Source organism: Gossypium hirsutum, chromosome A10 (genome assembly GCF_007990345.1).
Source record: "Gossypium hirsutum isolate 1008001.06 chromosome A10, Gossypium_hirsutum_v2.1, whole genome shotgun sequence".
NCBI lineage: Eukaryota > Viridiplantae > Streptophyta > Magnoliopsida > Malvales > Malvaceae > Gossypium > Gossypium hirsutum.
The window spans coordinates 28,509,545-28,527,444 of NC_053433.1; positions in this window are offsets into that span (position 1 = coordinate 28,509,545).

Genomic DNA, 17,900 nt, shown 5'->3' on the forward strand with positions numbered 1-17,900 from the left:
GGTTCATTAAATCCATAAACACAGCAGGAGCATTTGTCAACCTGAATGGCATAACTAAAAATTCATAATGACCATACCTTGTTCTAAAAGCAGTTTTGGGCACATCTGACTCTTTTACTCGCAGCTGATAATACCCAGATCTCAAGTCAATCTTTGAAAACCATGTCGCTCCTTTTAGCTGATCAAACAAATCATCAATTCTCGGCAATGGATACTTGTTTTTTATTGTCACCTTGTTTAACTGGCGATAATCAACACATAATCTCATAGAACCATCCTTCTTTTTCACAAATAACACGGGAGCACCCCAAGGTGAAAAACTCGGTCTCACAAAGCCTTTATCAGTCAACTCTTGCAACTGCGACTTTAATTCTTTCAACTCTGTTGGTGCCATTCTATATGGAGCAATCGAGATCGGAGCTGTTCCCGGTATCAAATCAATATCAAATTCTACTTCCCTAACTGGAGGCAAATCCGGCAATTCTTCTGGAAATACATCCGCAAATTCACACACAACCGGCATTGATTCAACTTTCTTTTCAACTTCTTTTGTATTAATTACATACGCCAAATAAGCTTCATAACCCTTTCTCAAATATCTCTGAGCCGACATCAAAGAAATCACACTAGATAATGCCTCTGATTTATCTGATTCAACCCGCAGAGTTTCACAGTTTTCACACTTTAATTCTATAACCTTTTCTTTGCAATTTACTATAGCATCATGCAATGTCAACCAATCCATACCCAAAATAACATCAAATTCATCAAACGGAAACAACATCAAGTCGGCCGGAAAGTAATGACCCCAAATCATTAAAAGGGTATTTCTTGCTTACTTCATCAACTATCACGCATTTTCCTAGCGGGTTCGACACTCTAATCATAAATTATGTGTTCTCAACAGGTATATTCATACTAGACACCAGTTTCATGCATACATATGAATGAGTAGAACCAAGATCAATCAAAGTAATAACATTAATATCATAAAGAAAACATGTACCGGTAATCACATCGGGTGAGGAAGCATCTTCACGCGCTTTAATAGCATAAGTTCTAGCCGGAGCTCTTCCTTCAGATCTAACTGCTGCATCTCTGGCTACATTCTTACTACTTGTTTCACTTCCAACTTTTCTCGGATACTTTCCCCTCGAGTTTGCACCACTAGCTTTTACACTCTGAAATTTTCATTTCTCAGCTCTCTCTGGGCAGTCTCTAATAAAATGATCCGGAGAACCACATCGAAAACATTCATTTTCTCTGTACGGACCAAAATGATTTCTACCACACTGCTGGCACTCAGGTTTAACAAATCTCGAGTTCCCTACACTGGCTGCAGAAGTATTCTGAGATTTAGGACCCACATTCTGCTTCTTAAAATTTCCATATGATTGCCCAGCTGAAACTTGGGAACGAGGATTCATATTTCTTGACTTTCCAGATTGCTGTGAAGGTGCCTTACTCATTAGCCTTTTCTTCCAATTTCGTGTCTCAGCCTCTACCTTTCTCTTCTCTTTAAGTAGTTCTTCAGCCTTGCAAGCCCGATCAACCAGTACTACCATTTCTTTCAGTTCAAGGATCCTGACAAATACCTTAATGTCTTCGTTGAGCCCGTCTTCAAATCGTCGGCACATCTTGGCTTCTGTAGGAACATATTCCCTGGCATACTTACTCAATCGAACAAACTCTCTTTCATATTCTGAGATTGTCATATTACCTTGCTTCAGCTCAAGAAACTCTTTACATTTCTGATCAATAAATCTTTCACTAATATATTTCTTCCGAAACTCTTCTTGAAAGAATTCCCAGGTTACCCTTTCTTTCGGTACCACCGAAATCAAAGTTTTCCACCAATTATAGGCTGAATCTCTCAACAAAGATGTAGCACATTTCTAACATTCTTCAAGTGTACAAGATAATTCATCAAATACCCGGATAGAATTTTCAAGCCAGAACTCTGCTTTCTCTGCATCATCATCATTATTTGCTCTAAATTCTTCAGCCCATTGTTTACGAATTCTATCAACAAGGGTTCTGTGAAATTTTATCATATCCACTCCTTGAGGCATCGGAGGCATAGGTTGAGGAATTAGGGGAGGTGGGGGAGGTCGTACATTTGGGTTCGTACGAACGAACTCAGTGTACCATGCACTCATCATTTGGAGAAAGGCTTCCCGATCCCTTTCTCCTCCCCCCTGACCAACAGTAAGAGGTGGGTTTTCAGTCGGCGCTGCCCCTTCAGCTGGAGCTGGCACATTACTCTCTACTTCATCTGCCATAGCTGGATCGGGATCCATTTATTATATAAAAATCTTTTAAAAAGGTTAGAAATCGTCACACTATCACAATTCATACATATGGCATGTATAGCAAAAATCCGTACATACAACACGTAGTCCGAGAACCGACTAAACCTGCTCTGATACCACTAAATGTAACTCCCCCATGCCCGAGACCATCACTGGAGTCGAGCTTGAGGGGTTACCGAACATAATTTATCAAATTAAGAACTTCAAATAATTTGTTTCTACACTCATAGCTTTCTAGCTACCCGCATCACAGTTACAAGAAAAATCATATCTCGAGTTAAGAAACTCGATATCAAGATCCGTAAATTTTACCTAAATCTAGACTCATATATCTATTTACTAATTTTTTTCTAGAATTTTTGGTTGGGCCAATTAGTACAGTTTATTAATTAAATTCTCCCCTATTTCAGGGTTTGACTGCTCTGACCTCTGTGTATAAAGAATCAGATATCTCTCTATACAGAATTTCAATGACAATGAGATTTGTTTCTATTAAAACTAGACTCAATAAGGAATCTGTAAATATAAATAAAAACTTCTAATTATTTTTGTAAAATTTATTATGAATTTTTAAAGTCAGAACAGGGGATCCAAAAATCACTCAGGCCCTGTTTCACAAAAGTTTAAATATCTCATAAAATATAATTTATATGCCTGTTTTGTTCAATCCACATGAAAATAGACTCATTAAGATTCAATTTCATAACTTACTCATCATTTATTTCCATTTATACTATTTTTAGTGATTTTTCAAATTCATGTCATTGCTGCAGCAATATTCTATTTTAAGGCAAGTTTCATCTTTCCATGAATTTTTATGAACTAGATAACTTATTAAACTTCCATGATATCACACATGATCTAGAATTTTTTTCTAGAATTTTTGGTTGGGCCAATTAGTACATTTTATTAATTAAAGTCTCCCCTGTTTCAGGGTTCGACTGCTCTGACCTCTGTGTATTACGAATTAGATATATCTCTATATAGAATTTAAATGACTATGAAGTTTGTTTCTCTTAAAACTAGACTCAATAAGGAATCTGTAAATATAAAGAAAAACTTCTAATTACTTTTGTAAAATTTATTATGAATTTTTAAAGTCAGAACAGGGGATCCAGAAATCACTCTGGCCCTGTTTCACAAAAGTTTAAATACCTCATAAAATATAATTTATATGCCTGTTTTGTTCAATCCAAATGAAAATAGACTCATTAAGATTCAATTTCATAACTTACTCATCATTTATTTCCATTTATACTATTTTTAGTGATTTTTCAAATTCATGTCATTGCTGCAGCAATATTCTGTTTTAAGGCAAGTTTCATCTTTCCATGAATTTTTATGAACTAGATAACCTATTAAACTTCCATGATATCAAACATGACCTAAATTAGCCATCACCATGACTTATAAATATCAAACATTTTCTCAACCAAACATGGCCATATCATAAAATTATTTACACAAAATAGGTATATTGCTATACATGCCATACTTAAGTAGTTGTACAAGCCATTTACCAAGATAAAAGTCCTTTGGATAGTGTGATCGAACTTTCGACCTGTCCCGATTCCTGAGCCGGCTTGTTCAAGACTACAGTGAATGAAAAGGAAAGAGTAAGCATAAATGCTTAGTAAGTTCATATGCAAATAACAAGTAACATAACAATACAATCATACCAAACAACCTTAACCTGGTATCACCAAAACATTTATCACATTTCTAAATATCATTCATCATCTTGCGATCTTATCGTTGATGTATCTATTTCGAACCTGAGGGTTAAGAACATACCTGTCCAAAGTGTCCATTTCACAACACTTACCCAAAACGTCACTTATATCTTAACTGCTCTTCCATTAAACTAGAAATTTCACCCGTTGAACACATCGGAATATAACTCGGATACATGGATAATTTGCACATAAGTGCCACATACATAATCAAGAAATCATGTAACCCGCCCCTAAGTGAACTCAGACTCAACTCAATGAGCTCAGGCGTTCGCATCCATAAATGAACTCGGACTCAACTCAACGAGTTCGGATGCCTAGTTACATCTCACGAACTCGGACTCAACTCAACGAGTTCAGACATTTGCATCCATAAGTGAACTCGGACTCAACTCAACGAGCTCGGATGCTCAACCATCCTAGTGACATGTCACTTGTATCCTAATCTATTCCTAAGGTTCAAACGGGATTTTTCTCTCAATCTCACATTTGCCGTCTTCCATGGAATATCAGAACCGATACTCGGTAGCAATTCATATTTACCAAGTAGTAAACATAATTTGCATATTACTCAACATTAACCACAAAGCATAATATTTCACGATTAAAAATCAGCATATCATATAATTAACATCAATAACTTAAAAATAACAATTACGCTACATTATTTACACATGAACTTACCTTGGCACCAAAATATAAAGATTTTGCAATTTAGTCCACAATCTTTTCTTTTCCTCGATCGCGACTTAAATCTCGTTTCTCTTGATTATGGAGCTTGAAAGTTGAAGAAACCCTAGCTATGGAGAGAGGGAGAATTCGGCAGCAACTAAGGAGGATGATGACCAATTTTGTGTTATTTTTCCCATTTTATTTCATTTAATATCCAAATGACCAAAATGCCCCTCCTTACTAAACTTTCAAAATTCCTTCCATGTCCTAATTTTGTCCATGAACTTAAAATTGGTCAAATTCCTATTTAAGACCTCCTAATTAATATTTCAATGCAATTTCATACTAAAAACTTCTAGAATGCAAATTTTGCAACTTATTCGATTTAGTCCCTACTTTCAATTTAAGCACTTTAGGCATAGAATTTCATCACGAAATTTTCACACAATCATGCAATCATATCATAATCATCACAATAATTATAAAATAATTATTTCTATCTCAGCTTTGTGGTCACGAAACCACTATTCTGATTAAGCCCTAATTCAGGATATTACAAGTCTCGTATGATAAGTACCTATACCATGGCCCGTAGCCAAATCAAGGCAACTTATCTGAAGAACTATTATCATGGCCCGAAGCCAAATCAATCGATATGCATGGCCCGAAGTCAAATCGGTATAACTCACACCCGAAGTGCTAATATCATGGCCTGAAGCCAACTCAACTTATCATCTAATCACATGACACTAGTATCCAAATCTATTCCTAAAGTTCAACCGGGATTTCTGACTTGTCATTTCTATCGTCGAATGTATTTGTAGATCGTATTTACAATTCATACATTAATGAAAACCTCATAATTATATTTAGGCAATATCAAAGTATTTAACTTACATTTATAATGAAATCATTACATATGAACTTACCTCGTATTTAGAATTGACGAATCGGGTCAACTAGTCGATAACCTTGCTTTTCCCCCGATATAAATCTAAATTCTTTATTTCTTGATCTATATGAATTCAAAATTAACTTATTTAATCAACCATTCATTCAATTTAGTCCAAAACATACTTTTAGGCCTATTCGCACATTAGCCCCTAAACTTTCATACTTTTAGCAATTTAATCTTTATTTCACAAAACACAAAATTCACATAATTTTAATAAACCAAAGCTTAGCAAAATTAAATATATAGGTCCCTAGCATCCTAAAAATTTCATTTATTTCACATTTCAGCCATACAATTTGCACATTTCACAAATTAATCCCTTTTTGAAATTTTTGTCAAAAATCACTTTATAAAACTAGTTTAACTATAAACAACTATTCAAAATCCATCATCAACCATCAAATTACTCAAGTATTCAACAATGGCAACATGTTAACTATTTAACAATTTCAAAATCTAAGGTACGGGTTAACTAGAATACGAAGCAACGATCTCAAAAACATAAAAATCATAAAAAACTGAGCTCAAAACACTTACCAATTAAGCTAGGAGTTGGCTGAACCCTAAAGCTCTCCCATGGCTTCTTTCTCTTTTAATTTCAGTGAAGATGGACTAAAAATGATGATATGTATGTTTTTGTTTCATTTAATTTATCATTAATTAACTATTTTACTATTTTAACCTTTAATATACATCATTTAAAACACCCACAGTGTGTCCATATATGTCCACTAAGGTTTCATATGGTTTAGTTACCATTTAAGGCCATCATATTTAAAAGCCAAAGCTATTTGACACATTTAACAAGTAGAATACAACTTTTTCATTTTACACGATTTAATCGTTTTTATCAAATTAACCAACCAATTGATAAAATTAGCTCACGAAATTTTCACACATATCAAATAACATGCTGTGAATATCAAAAATAATATTAAAATGATTTTTTGACATCGGATTTATGGTTCTGAAATCACTGTTACATATACAACATAGAAAATGACACAAATACTCAAAATGGATTTTTAACTAAGAATACTAACCCCAAAACATATATACATATGTGAAAAGCAAAACTCACTTCAAGCAAAGCACGAAATGCCAACTTTACTATTTCCTCTCAAAAGTTTCTTTATATTTTTTTCTCTAGAAACTTCCTCATTGAGTTTGAGTTTCTCCTTGTTGCATTAGCCTTCTAAGTCGAAAATGTCCTCGATCGACCAATTTAGTATAGAGAAGGAATATAAATGTATGGATCAAAATCAATGATTAAGGTGGAAAGACCAAAATGTCTCACACCACCAATTTTCTTATACTCGTGCTACAGACTAGTAATGTACTATATTATGCATTAAAAATAATAGGATTCTCAACTGTGAGCATGACTTTGGCATTCAATTAAAGCCCTATTTATAGAGAAGTGAGCATCTGTTGTTAAACACACGCAAGCTAGAACAATATGATCATCCAAAGACAATCTTTGTAGCACCCCTTGCTCGACCTGATTGTCGGGTCCGAGTTACAGGATGCTACAATCGTTGTCGGAGCAAGTAACAAAAAAAACACAATAAATAAATCAATCAAACAATCATTTATAACTTAAATAGATTCATAATATGATTCACAATTAAATTCAAGCTTTAATTGAGCTTCTGAAAGCTTTTTTAATAAACTGGGCATTAATTAGGACCAAATTTGAAAGTTTTAAAAATCTAGACCCAACGCCGTGACGTCACTTCTGCACATCGTGACGTCACAAATTGTTGGCTGTCTTCGTGATCAAGGAAGTTAAGGTCGGGACGAGAATTCTATTTGGTGCAAAAATAGGTCATTTTGGTACCTACTCCATGCCAAGTCACACAATTGTATAGATATATATTGAAAGTAGGGACAAAAATAGGTCATTTTGTTAACTAGTCCATAAGATTCCTTTATAATTAACACATTTAAGCATTCCTTTACAATTCAGTCCACGACCCACCTTGTTATACCAATTTGTAAATAACTCAAATTACATACACATATTATAATTCAAGTATGTAAAACAATTGAATATATATCTATACAATATGAACTTACCTGATAAAACTTAGCAACAAGTTGAATCGTATGGACTAGTTAACAATTTTCCTTTTCCTTGATTATCCTCGACTTGATTCAAATATTGACCTATACGATAATTTAATTTCAATTTATCAATCCCAAATACCTTATAACACTTAAATATATGCATATGAAATTTTAATTTTGATTAATGAATATTCCCTAAAGTTTTACCTTTTATTCAATTTAGTCCCTAAAATCGAAAATGCCATAAATTTCAAATTTGAGCTTTGATATCAAAATCGATCTCAATTTCATCCTTTTGCAGACCATCAAGACCTATCATTATAGAAAATTTATGCGAAATTTGAAATTATTACACTTCAGTCCCAATGTTCAAAATTAACACTGATTGAGTATTTTTTTTCATTTCTAAGCTTAAAATATAACAATTTAATGACAAAAGCTTCAAGATTCAACAATGTTAACTTTTATAAACTTTCTCAATTTCACAATTTGTAACACCCCAAACCCAGCTTAAACATTATGGTCGAATCCGTGATGTCACATTGGAGTGGGTTTTGAAAAGCATAGATTTATCACAAAAGTTCGTTTGTTTAACCTTGCTTGGGATCCTTTGAAAAAGTATTCTGTTTCAGCCATTTTCCAAATTTTAGGTTCATTTAGTAAAACATGTCTCTTACTAGGTTGTTATTACGTTTTAAAACATTTTTCGTTGCGGAAGCTTTTAAATCAAGTTACGTAGTATGATGGTTGAAAATCATTTGCCTTTTTGAAACCCAAATCCTACGACTAACAGTTATAAGTCAGTTTTAATAAAATCCCCAAAGAGAAATAAAAACTTAAAACGACCTTATTACATATAATACCCCAAATAAAGCTACTCTTACTAAAATCAAAACGAGGTTATAAACAGTGGTGTGGTCGTCTTCGAGTCCCTCGTAACACCCACCTGCCTAAGGATTACCTGCACAGATAAGCAAAAAAGGTGAGTTATAAAACTCAACGTGTAATTCCGATTTAACACAGTGAAGCATACAGTGTTGGACAGTCTGGGCTTAAGCACATATCAGTAGCAATACTAGTGTGGGCCTTAGCCCATTACATTAGCAGTAATAGTGTGAGCCTTAGCCTAGTTCAGTGTAATACCAGAAATGCATAAAGAGATCCTACCCAGCCATCCTCTGCACTCCACTCCGTCCAGCCCTACACTCCATGTGGAGAATAAATCCACTCACCCATCCCTACACTCCAGGATAAAGTACTAGCTTCGGCACTAACAGTATTTGCAGTAGAGCTGTCAATATTAGGCTTATAGCCTTTCAGTACACTTCCTCCAATAGTATATATATCCCAACCCATGCAATGCAACATAATATAAATGTACATACGATAAAAATGGCATGCTCAGTTAGTCATACAACATATAGGGGTATTTACGTCATTTACCTCATAGGGGTAAAAGACTTATTTCATTAACTAGGGTTTAGGTAAACTTACCAACCCAATGGTAGGTCCACAGTCATCTCGTGCGACCCGTGCAACCTTAATAGTTAAATAGCAATAATGGGCCCAAGCCCTTGTTACGGCCCATGTGGGCCAACACACTCGTGTAGCTTAATAAGCCCAAGTAATGACCTTGGACGTGCAAACAACACAGCCGACCCAACAGTTCTCACATCTCTGTGTGGTCTGTCGTGCGGGGCCCATGAGCCTGTAGGGCCCACACAGACCATTTCGACCCAACGTTGCCCTAAACGACCAACGCCCATGAGATCATTCATGGTGGTTTCTACAATCTCATGCTCGCGCCTATGCATTTAAATGACCACACGGGCGAATGTACGCCTACGTGGAATCGACGATAACGGTTTTTCGGCTTTTACCATTTAACGATGGAAGTAGTGTGATTACACACCTGATTACGAAAATGCCACGAAACCACGAGCACTGATAAACCGTAATTTATACAATTTTTACCCCATGTTTAAAGTATTTTATGGATGATTTCTCATTAGAATTGGTGAATTCGATGCTCCTAATGCTTTAATTTCATATTTTATACCTAGGAGAGCATAAGAGAGCGAAAGGAACGAGAAAAGGGCCAATAACAGAGAAAATGGGCCAAAGTACGAAATCAACATGGCCTAGACCTCCTCACACGGGCAGACCACACAGCCATGTCAATTTGGAAGACTCAAGCACGGCCTGAAGTAATCGCACACGGGCGTGTCACTATCGAGCCCAAGTTGAGTCCAATTTAGAAAAGGCTAATTTTGAGGGCTCTTAGGCATTCCAAAGCCTATAAATACACCCTAGAGGAGGAAGAAAAGGGACACACAGAATAGGGGGCAAGGAATTACCCCAAGAAAGCCGATTGATCCATCTCAGAAGCCGGATTCATCATCAAGACTGAAGATCTCTCCTCAATTTCCCTTCAGGAGTTTTGGGTTTTCTTTATGTTTTGCATTCTTTATTATTCTGAGATGTTTTCTTGTTTATTTATGAACTAAAACCCTTAAATACCTAAGGGGAATGAAACCTAAGATGAATCTTGTTATTATTTTCTGAATCATATGATAAATATTTAACTTCTTAATTATATGTTCTTAATTCTTGTTTTGATATCCCAGGATACTGATTCAAGATAAGCTTTTATTCAGAGGAGGAATAAACCCTGCTTAAGAGTACATTTGTCATAATTAAGCGAAGTTGATTGCGCGCCTAGACATAGGGTGACAAGATTTTGCCGGATTAGGGTGAAACCTAGTAAGGGGATCCATAGATCGAGTTAATGCAACCCTAGAGTGTTAATTAGAGAAAAGTCTTGGTTATTCAATCTAGGGATTAGACGTTATTAGTCTTGAATAGGGATAATAACATAACTTAGGGATCTCTACGGAACGAGTTAAATGAATAAATCGTTCGATTCGGAGCCAGAATAACAAGTACAGTCTAGGTGGATTTTTCCCCTAGGTATTGCCTTCATTCAATTGATTTTCCCAAAAGCAATTTCCCAATTCTATTCTCTGTGAGTTCTTAGTTTAGATAATTAGTTAGTTAAAAGAAAAACCTCTTTATTCTTAGGCTAGATAATAAAAAGACAGTCATTACTAGTACTTTTAGTTCCTTTGGGTTCGACAATCCGATCTTGCTAAAACTATACTACTGTTCGATAGGTACACTTGCCTACATTGCGACAATAGTTAGTTCAAGAACGAGTAATTATAAATATTTAAAACCTATCACGAAATCACGTGATCAAGTTTTTGGCGCCGTTTTCGGGAACTAAGATATTAGGAACACTCAATTTTTATTACTTTAGCCATTTATTTTTCTTGCAATTTAATTTTTTATTATTATTTGTTAATTTAATTTTTCTTTCTCTTGGCAGGTTTTATAGTTTATGACTAGAAGAAACCAGTTAGGACCACTACCTTTTGACGAAAAAATCGATCTCACAGTTCGTAGAAACCAAAGAGAAATAAGGCGAAGCTTAAGATACACAGAGAACGAGCAAGAAGACGATACTCAAACCCCAATCGAAGAGATGGATGAAAACCAAGACAATCAGCTACCTCCTGCAATTGCGGCTAATCAAAATCCTGCTCCACGCACTATGTATGATTATGCTAAATCTTTTTTAATAGGAACTGAATATAGCATAATTAGACCTGCTGTAGCTGCAAATACTTTTGAACTGAAACCTAACACAATTCAAATGATACAATAGTTTGTGCAGTTTAACAGTTTGCAGGATGAAGATCCCGACGCTCACTTAGCAAACTTTCTGGAATTTTGGGATACATTTAAAATCAATGGCATTTCTGATGATGCCATACGTCTTCAGTTGTTTCCCATTTCATTGAGGAATAAAGCTAAACAGTGGTTGAACTCGTTACCACGAGGGTCAATTACTACTTGAGAACAAATAACTGAAAATTTTTTACTCAAATACTTTCCGCCGGCTAAAACGGCTAAATTATGCAATGATATCTCTTTGCAAATGGACTTAGAAATACTTTACGATGCATGGGAGAGATACAAAGACTTACTGAGAAGGTGCCTTCACCATGGGTTACCACTTTGGCTTCAGGTTCAAACATTCCATAATGGCCTAAATCCTTTGACTCGACAAATGGTTGACGTAGCTGCTAGCAGAACCATCAACAATAAAAAACCTGAAGATGCCTATGAGTTTATAGAGGAGATGTCACTGAATAACTATCAGTGGCAAGTTATGAGGACTAAGCCAACTAAAGTAGCAGGTGTTTATAACGTCGATTCAGTTACTATACTGTCAAACCAGGTAGAACTTCTAAATAAAAAGATTGATGGTTTTCTTAGTTCTTCATAGGTTTACCCAGTATTGCAGTGCGAAGCAAGTAGAGGTGGACCAAACCATTCAGAATACCAACCATATGGCTACAACATGGATAACGAGCAATTAAATTACATGGGTAATAGTCCTCGACCTCAAAACAATCCATATAGTAATACTTATAATACAGGTTGGAGAAACCACCCCAATTTCTCGTGGGGCGGTCAAGGAAATCAAAGACCACAACATCCTCCTGGTTTTCAACAACCACCCTACCAACAGGAAAAGAAGCCGAACCTGGAAGAGATGCTCTCAAAGTTTATATCAGTGTCAGAAACTCATTTTTAGAACATCAAGATAGCACTTAAAATCAACAAATGTCGATCCAAGGGCTCGAAACTCAAATAGGCTAGCTTTCCAAACTAATCTCCGAATGACCACAAGGGAGCTTGCCAAGTAATACTGAACCCAACCCAAGGGAACAATTCAACGAAATTAATATTCAAGATGGAGAAGGATTTGTTGAGCCTGAGCTAGAACCGAGGCAAGAAACTGTGGTAAGCAAAGGTCAAGGTGAGGTAGATCACAATACAAACAAATCGGTGAACATCGAATATAAACCTCGTGTCCCATACCCAAACTCAACAATGAAAGACCGCTCAGATGAGCAATTTGGTAAATTCCTTAAACTCTTAAAAAAATTACACATTAACTTACCGTTTATTGAAGCCCTATCGCAAATGCCAAACGTAATGAAATTTTTAAAGGAGCTTTTAGCAAATAAGCGGAAGTTGGACGAGGAGTCGCATGTGGAGCTAAACGCAGTGTGCTCAGAGCTACCAAACAAACTAAAAGATCTAGGGAGTTTTACGGTTCCTTGTTTAATTGGTAGTTTAGATGTTAATAATGCATTAGCTGATTTAGGGGCTAGTATCAATGTCATGCCCTACAAAATGTTTAAACAATTAGGTCTCGGGAAACCCAAACAGACTAGGATGAGCATTCAATTAGCAGATAAAACTATAAGATTTCCTAAGGGTATTATTGAAGATGTGCTAGTTAAAATTGATAAATTTATATTTCTCATTGACTTCATAGTTTTAGACATAGAGGAGGATAGCAACACTCCTTTAATTCTAGGAAGGGCCTTTTTAGAAAATGCTAAAACAATTATTGATGTTGGCACAGGTGAGCTCACGCTTCGCGTAGGAGATGAAACAATCACCCTTCAAACTCGTAATTCTGGCAACACATCAGAAATTGAAGGTGATCATCTAAACCATTCTATTAAAACTGACCATATGATACAACCCACTTTGCAGGAGATAAGTATGAAGGAAGTACATGAGCCATTCTCGAGCAATAGTAGAGGACCTGCTCATGAAGATTGAAGACTACAAATCAAGGAGCTAGAAGAATGGTAGATGCATCAACTAAGAACACCCGACAAACTGAATGTACGATAGAACGAGCTCAATACCTCTCTAAATTAACTTAAGGTTGGAGATAGAGTCTTCTTAGATACCGCAGATCCCCACATTGCTGCTACCACACTGAATTAAGAAATCCCTCTTACGGTACTCAGCATTTTCCCATTCGGTACGGTCGAGGTGAGTCATCCCAAGTTCAGCACTTTTAAGGTAAACAACACACGTTTAAAACCTTATTTTGATGAGATTGATAGTAGGAATGAGGAGTATAAACTCCTCAAACCACCATGATCATTCAACGGAGAGGTAAGTCGAGCTTAGACTATAAATAAGAGCTTCTCGGAAGGCAACCCGAGTACTAACGGTTTTTAATTATTTAAATTTCAAGTTGTCAACATTTAGGTCACTAACAGAGTATTTGAAGCACAAGTTCCCAACTCCACACGGCCGCTCACACGGTCATGCTTAAGGCTGTGTGCCAACATGGATGGAAACACGGCCGTGCGAAAAAAGGGTAAAAAGATTTCCCCAAACACGGGTTGCGATAAAACACCACGGCCGTACGACATGGCCGTGGTCGAATCTGCCAAATGAACACGAGCGTGCGACATGCCCGTGTCTAGCACCCGTGGACAACACTATCAAAATAACACGGGCATGAGCAGAGCTACATAATCGTGGGAGAAGTGAATCACATCACACACGGTCGTGTAACATGATCATATAACCACACGACCTATACACACGGGCGCCCCAGAAGGCCGTGTAACGACACCTTAATTAGCGATAAACACGGCCGAGCCACGACCCACACGGGCGTGTACACCGATTGTGCCATTTGAGAAATTAGACCTGAACCTTAGACCTTACAGTAACACAACACGCCACCTTGCCACTCCACCACAGGGTCTTTCTGTGTCATATTTTATCCTCAATTAATTATAAGGCATATGTGCTAACGTCGAGATTCCTTTAAAAGAAAAACCAAAATAAATTGCAAGAGCCAAGACTTGAACCCAGGCTCTTTTGCAACCTTAATGACGCCACAACTACTAGACCACATGCTTCCTTGTGTCATTATTTACCACAATAATTTAAAAGGCCTTCATCCAAGCACCCAGGGTTTTATTCACTTAAAACCAAAATTTTTGCTAAAGCCCAAGTTTGAACCCAAGATTTCTCCAACACTTCTGAGAGCCATTAACCACCAAAGCAGACATTAATTATGTTATTTCCTTGCACAATTAAATACTTATATACAACCTCTTTACGGACCCATACTCAAGGCCCAATACTTCTAGACCCAAATTCGGGGCATTACATTCAGGATACAGTATAATCGGAAGAAATAAAGAAACTCATGATAATCTCCTAAGAAAGCAACTAGGAGTCTTCAATCTTGACGAAAATCTACTTTGAAATCCGCTTCAATGGTGTTTTACGAGTTGTTTTCTTGAATATTCTATGACAAATTTCTCTCTTATCTTCTTATTTTGTTCATATATACGTCTTAGAATGCTTAAAGAACCTAAAAATTGCATTTTTCCATTACCCGGAGTGTAAATTTGCACAATTGACACGACTTGTAGCAACCTATTTTTCAATGGTGTTGGAAACAATGGTATTAGGACCACAATTCTAATGTAAGAGTCCGTAAATATTAGTTATTTCATAATTATGAGTCAAATATAGTATTATATTGAAGTTTTATTTAATAATTTTTGCTGATTGAACCAATAGTTAAGTACAAGTGGTTTGTTCTTAAAGTCAAGTGGTTTTGGAAAATGAAGTATTGAAACCTCTTTTCAATAAACTGAGCCTGTAAATATTTTGATGAAATATTTACAGAGTTACCATATTACTGTATTGATATTTGGTTCAATAATTTTAGTGTTTGGCTAGTTAATTAAAGAAAAGAAGATTAAATTGTAAAAGTTGCAAAACTCAGCCGCTATTAGCTTAAAAGGGCTAATTGACTATAAAAGCATAATTGGAAGTATTTAAATGGTATTGAACGGTAGTATGCTTGATAAATTAAGTTTTATAGTTAAAATGATATTAAATTGATGATAAAATATAATAATAAAACAAATGAAACATCATTCATCTTTATTTTGTCTTCTCACCATTGAAAACACTAAGAAAAATAGGAAAGAAAGCCATTTTTGAAGTTGTAACATTCGACCAAGTTTAAGTCATTGGATGTAAGTTCGATTCAAATTTGTTTTTCGTAATTTTTATATTTTTAAAATCATTGTAATTTAATCTAGCTAGTTCAAGGATTATTTTGTGAAACTATAAAAGTTTTCTTGAAGTTTAGAAAAACTACTGGTCCAGGCAAAACTTTTTTTTTTGACACATCAAACAGGTTAGCCAGGGTTGTATATACATGTAAGGTTACCCATTTGGACTAAACCTATAAAACTATATCAGTTATTCCTTCGAGGTAAACCTGTGTCACATGTATATTCAAGTCCGCAACAAATGATGGATCTCGAAATCATCGAAAATCAACCTGTAACCATGTATACGATAAATTTACGAAGTTTCATTAGAGTAATTTCCATCATGTATATACATACATAATTCAAAGTCAACTAAAACTTATATACCTACTCACAACATAAGATACATAAGAATCAAAGCATAATTGCACGATATGAACTTTCCTAGAAAAAGCAAGAATTGATAAGGTGTTAGGGACTAATCCATAATTTTCCCTTTTTCCACGATTATCCTCTGATTAGTTTAAATCTTGACTTATATCATAATTCAATTAAATTTTCAATTTCAAACATCAATCAACAGCCTAGTACAGATATATTAGTTCAATTTCATTTATCGTATATTCCCTCAAGTTTTAATTTAGTCTCTAAAACCAAAATTGTCATAACATTCAAATTTGAGCTTCGATTTCAAAACTGATCTCAATTTCATCCTTCTATAATTCTCTGATATATATAATTACAAAACTTTAACATCAAATTTGAAATATTTACACTTTAGCCCCTATGTTCAAAACTAACAAATTTCACTTTACAAATTAATAGTTTTTCACTTCTAAGCTTAAAATCTAACAATTTAGTACCAAAAACTTCAAGATTCAACAACGGAAACTGTTGGAAACTTTAACAGATTCACAAATTAATCTCTAGGCTAGCTAAATGAAACTCTCGAGATTCAAAAATATAAAAATTACAAGAAATAGACTTGAATTCACTTACTAATTGAAGGTTGAAAGCTTCAAAATAAAAAATGGCTTCTTCCTTAAGGTTACATGCATGTGCTACTGAAGAAGGAGAAAAATGAATGAATAAAATAATTATAGTTTGGCTTTTATACTTATGTTTAAGCTTCATTAGTTACTAATTACATTAATTTAGTTTAATTAACTTAACATTAAACTAAATTAGCCTAAGTTAGTGGGTTCCATCATCCTCCACTACCGTACATCAAATCCCTAATGGTCAAATTGCTTAATTGGTCCATTAATTAACTAAAACTTCATAACGTTTAACTTTTGCAACTTTTATGATTTAGTCCTTAAACCTTAATTAACTATCAATTCGAATAAATTTCTATACCAAAAGTCAACATACTTCTAAATTAAACTTGTAAATATAAATAATAATATTTACAAATTCAATCATTAAAAAAAGGGATCCCAAAATCATTGGTTTTGGCACTACTGAAAAATGAAATGTTACATAATCAGTTCATTAGTGATCACTGTAACACCCCAAACCTGGCCCAGACATTACGACCGAATCCGACATGTCACATTGAAGCGTTACTAAAAAGACATGTTTTAGCTAAAGTCTTTCTTAGTGTTTAAAGAATATCCTCGTTAAAGATTAAAGTGAATAGAAGCTGTGCACCAGGTAGGATGCCAGAAAAGAGGAGGTGAGCCAATTAGACTGTTTAAGTACCTAGCTCTCCACGGATCCAATCCTAGACATGCACACCACCATTGCCACACTTTAACCGAGTGAATGTTCATGGAAAACCAATTCTTTAAAACCATTTGAAGAGGTTATTAATTTTGAAAACGTTTTCGTTGTGGAAGCTTTGCTTATCACGATATTTTGAAATCAAGTAACCTTTCTAAAACGCGCCCTAATGCTAGTCAATTTCATACGATTAAAACAATATCATAACTAAGCTAACAAAACATACTAAAAATAATTAAAAATAATTAAAGCGGCCTTGTTACAACCCAAAATATAATTGAAAAATAATTTAAAGGAATACTAACTTAATTAAAAACCATCTGCACTGTCCACGTGGTCACCCTGAATCCTACAAGCCCCAACTCCCCAGTTTAAGGCTCACCTGCAAAGATGGGAAAAGGGAGGGTGAGTTTGGAAAACTCAGTGTGTAAAATAAACCCAACTAGAGCCTAAATCGGTTCAA